Source organism: Scylla paramamosain, chromosome 10 (genome assembly GCF_035594125.1).
Source record: "Scylla paramamosain isolate STU-SP2022 chromosome 10, ASM3559412v1, whole genome shotgun sequence".
Lineage (NCBI taxonomy): Eukaryota > Metazoa > Arthropoda > Malacostraca > Decapoda > Portunidae > Scylla > Scylla paramamosain.
Window position 1 is genome coordinate 21121932 of NC_087160.1, and position 5000 is coordinate 21126931.

Below are 5000 nucleotides of genomic sequence, written 5' to 3' on the forward strand. Positions count from 1 at the left end.
CCCGTCGTCTTCTGAGTCACTGGTCTATAGGATGGACTTTTTTTTTTTTTTTATTATTATCCTTCCGTCACAACAGCGCACCTCAGCTGGCTATATGAACTGTTTATGTAACTCAATATCTGCGTTGTAGTGTCTCATTTTTAAACCGTTAGGCTTTGTACATACGGTGTCAGTGTTACGTAACCGTGATATGTATTCTCCGTGGCGTAAATAACTTCAACTTTTCTTCCACCCGATGCGTCTTGTTTCCAAGATTTCAAAACACTTTAGGTTTGAAGCGGAACAAAGGGCATCCGCTGGAGGCATCGTGAATTTTTTAGGGGGACGCAAGAGATGCTTAATAACAGAATGTGTGTGTGTGTATGTGTGTGTGTATGTGTGTGTAAGTGTGTGTGTATCTAAGTGGGTGGATGGGTAGGTAAGTGGTTGGTTTTGTACTTTTGTTTGTGTTTCTTTGTTAGTTGATGTGTGTGTGTGTGTGTGTGTGTGTGTATTTTACACGAAATGTTCTGAGATTCTCGGAAAGTTTTATCCCTAACTTCTGGTGAGATCCGGTGAGTAAGAGTGTAGCTGTGGATTGTTGTTGTTGTTGTCGTCGTCGTCGTTGTTGTAGTTGTTGTTGTTGTTGTTGTTGTTGTTGTTGTTGTTGTTGTTGTTGTTGTTGTCGTCGTTGTTGTTGTTGTTGTTGTTGTCGTCGTCGTCGTTGTTGTAGTTGTAGTTGTTGTTGTTGTTGTTGTCGTCGTTGTCAATGTTGTTGTTGTTGTTGTTGTTGTTGTTGTTGTTGCTGTTGTTGTTGTTGTCATTGTTGTTGTTGTTATTGTTGTTGTTGTTATCTCACATTCATCAGAACCACCGCACCTCTTGCGTCACCACACCACAACCACACATTCACCAACATCATTATAACCAAAAACAATAACGATGACAATGATAATAATAATGAAAATGTTGAGAATGACAAGACCAACGATTTATCACCACACACACACACACACACACACACACACACACACACACACACACACAGACACACACACACACCATCGTGACAAAGCATGCAGCAGACCGCATTACAAGAAACAATAAGACCCGCTGCAGCAGAGACTTAAATATAACGCGACAAGAACGACCTGCTGTGGGTGAGGCGATTATAGCAGCGGGAATGTGCAGGCGTAGGTCTTGCAAGGAGAGGCCGGAAGGAGAGGGATGCGTCGCCCAGGTAACCGCTAGCGATACACCGACGATGGTAGAGGAACTGAACGAGAGAGAATAAGAGAGAGTGTAAAATGTTTGCAGCTGCAGTAGTAGTAGTTGTTAAGAGAGCTGTTTTAGTTGTAGCTTTCAATGGAGTACTGATATTAATTTGAGTAGTAGTAGTAGTAGTAGTAGTAGTAGTAGAATGAGGAGTAGACGTTCATGGTCCATAAGTTTATTATCATAATGCTCCACATATTACATAGGTAGAATGAAAACTATGAAATCCAATATGACTATGAGGAAATGTTTAGTAGTAGGTATGTAGTATTAACTTGGCGGAAATATGCTGCATTTGACCTTTAGGGCTTTGCTCGACTTCGTGAATCACAATCAGCATTCACTGGTGGAGCGGAGGTAATAATTCTTCCACTCGCCAAGCTGCAGGTGGCGGCCAAGGCGGGCGTGAGAGAATAAATAATTATCTCCCTTTTCAATTCAACAAATTTCCGATCGTATTTTCTCATTCAGAACTCTTTTGTCAGATTGTAATATTTGTTGCTACACACTTGTTAATGCAATTAAAAAAAAAATGGACGCGAAATAAAACTTTTTTTTTTTTTCTGCCTTCACTTTGATTTATACTCACATTATCTCGTTGAATGTTTTGTCATATTGAATTACTAGTAAATTTCACGCATTTTTGGTCTGTAACTTTTGCTGCCCGTTGGTTAAAGTACAAATCCAGCACTTTTTTTCCAACCGAGTCAAACTGGAACAAAGGTTAACGCAAATCATGGAAGTCAGTTGGGAGCTGATATAAAAAAAAAAAAAAAAAAAAATATGCGCTTGACTTTCTTAATTTTGATTCGCATGCTCACACAACCACCTGGAGGCAAGCTTGAGTATAATTTGGCTAGCATGGAAATAAAGTGATTGTAGTAGAAGAAGAAGCATTAGTAACAAAAGTAGCGGTAGCGTGACGGTGAAAGAAACTGGTTCTAAAATCGAGTCGGAGATGAATGGAATAGGCTCAGTAATGCCGAATCAATAGGGACATTAGACAAATTTATGAATGGTGCTGATAGGCGGAAATAGGCAGGTTTGCTTTAAAGAAGGACTACCACGTGTACGCCCGATGACTCTTTGCAACTTCCTTTATTTTCTCACGAGGGCGAGCGTACCAAAGCTGCGTGGCATCTCTGTGCGTGTGCTGGAGACGCAGGTGCTGTGCCCGCTGGTGAAGTAGCAGAGGGTCCCGCGGAGTACGAGTCCTTGACATCCTTATTAGGGGAGCATATCATGCCATTTCATAAGGCAGCAATTAGCAGGCTTACTCAGGTGGACACGGTGGGATTTTTCCAGGTTCGCGGCCAATTAGGAGCGCTTCCGTGTGTCACAACGCAAGGTCTGCATCGCTTTCCCCGAGTGGCGTGGCCGGCGACCCAATGAAAACATGTCACAGGCGATGATGCTCAAGTATCAGTTTCCGTTTCAGTAATTACTCCTCATTTCGCCCTCCCTCGCTGCCCACCGCCCGCCGCTCTCTTGTGTCCTGGGAGCGGGAAGGACACAGCAACCTGGGACTCCCACAAGGACAACAAAGAGGCAAGAGAATAAAATAATATCAAATCAAAACCTGACATGTACTGCATTGAACGGTACCGCTGTCAGTATTGAGTTCACGCCACCAGGCCTCGTTAAATAACTGATGCAGAGATAGTAATAGGCAGTGGGGGCTGCCTCCTCCTGGGAACACAGCCTGTCCTACCTATCTCTGGCAGCAGCAGCTTTGCCCCACTCGCTTCTCTCTGGACCCCAGAGACCTGGTCGGCGGCGGAGCGAAGCCTGTCGTTATACGCTCGGGTGGTGGTGGTGGTGATGATGGTGGTGGCTGTCTACTCAGTGAACCCTCGTTAAGAGCACATACTTAAATATAGGAAGTATTTTTTTTTCTTTTGTCCACCTGTACCACTTATGTAATTTGTTTATACATCATTTACATGTTTGCTCACACACACACACACACACACACACACACACACACACACACACACACACACACACACACACACACACACTCTTACATCAATCCATCCCCAGGCGGACAATCAATCCACCAAACGAAGAGGAAATGATACAAAACAGTGAGTGCATACGATGTCCTTTATAATGAACTGGCTTTATTGAATGGAAATGAACAAATACATGAAAGGCACCGGAGACCATGTACCAGATTTAGAGCGGCGGCCATTGGGAGGCACAGTAACGCAAACAACGGCACCAGGCCCTTTGCCCTTTATTGAAGCAGAGCGAACGTCTGTAAGCTCTTCTCCCAGCCAGCAACACCGCCACCCAGCAGCCTCCCCCGCCCCGCCCCGCCCCGCCTCGCCCCGCCGACCCAGCTGCGTACACACACACACACACACACACACGCTAATTATTCACACCATCTTTTTTTTCTTATTCACATTTCACTCGATAGGCTGAAGTTTGCTCTCTCTCTCTCTCTCTCTCTCTCTCTCTCTCTCTCTCTCTCTCTCTCTCTCTCTCTCTCTCTCTCTCTCTCTCTCTCTCTCTCTCTCTCCACTAACTCTCAACCACCCGCACGCTCCGTAGCAGTAATAGCATAACATTATTCACTCCTGACGAAGGGCTGGCCAGTGCATCTCCTCCCCTCTCTCTCTCTCTCTCTCTCTCTCTCTCTCTCTCTCTCTCTCTCTCTCTCTCTCTCTCTCGCGACGCAGGTGCAAGAGACAGGCAGTTGGCCAAGAACACTTCTCAAGGTCCCCGCGCCGGTTTTAGCTTTCTTGAGAGTGACATTAACTCTGTCCTTATTAACGTGTGTGAGAGTCATTAGGGGCGTGAGTGTGTGGAAGTTCGGTTGGGTTGGCTGGGTTGGTAGTGATAGATGCAGGTTGATTAGGGTGTGTGTAATTGTTCTGATTGTGATGTTGGAGCGGGATGGACTGGTGGTGGTGGTGGTGGTAGTAGTAGTAGTAGTAGTAGTAGTAGAAGTAGTAGTAGTAGTGCTGAATAAATTGTAGTTAACTGTTACTTCTGCTACAACAACGACAACAACAACAACAACAACTATTACTACTACTACTACTACTACTACTACTACTACTACTACTACTACTACTACTACTACTACTACTACTACTTCTACTACTACTACTACTAATGATAAAAATAATAATACCACTACTAATACTACTATTACTACTTCTACTACAACTACTACTACTACTACTACTACTACTACTACTACTACTACTACTACTACTAATAATAATAATAATAATAATAATAATAATACTATTACCACCACCACCACCACCACCACCACCACCACCACCACTGCCAGCACTTCTGAACAACAGCAATAGAAAAACAAAAAATGAAGACATAAAAAAACAAACCAGCAGTAGAAAGAAGAGGGGGAGCAGGAGACACACAGAGAAAGGCGGATGAAGCTGAAAAAGAATTGGCAAAACTTTCCCAAAACACAGCGCTTCTTTTTCTCCACCTGGCAGACAACCCCTTCGCCTTCACCCTCCTCCAGTCACTCCCACATTCCTCTCTTCCTCGCTAACAGGCAGGTAATATCTCGACTATGAGGAGGATGAATGGAGGAGAGTGTGAGGCGAGGCGTAGTGCTGTCGAGGAAGAAAAGTAGAAGAGAGAGAGAGAGAGAGAGAGAGAGAGAGAGAGAGAGAGAGAGAGAGAGAGAGAGAGAGAGAGAGAGAGAGAGAGAGAGAGAGAGAGAAAGGTTATGAATTGGCAGGAGATAGCGGTAATGA

The 5000-nt window shown here is 44.3% G+C and overlaps 1 protein-coding gene across 2 annotated transcripts in view; it reads left to right on the forward strand.

The window, feature by feature from the left end:
• The window catches only part of LOC135104329 (uncharacterized), a 33463-nt gene that overhangs the window by 3917 nt on the left and 24546 nt on the right, over nucleotides 1–5000 (forward strand). The gene's annotated exons all lie outside the window — the stretch shown is intronic.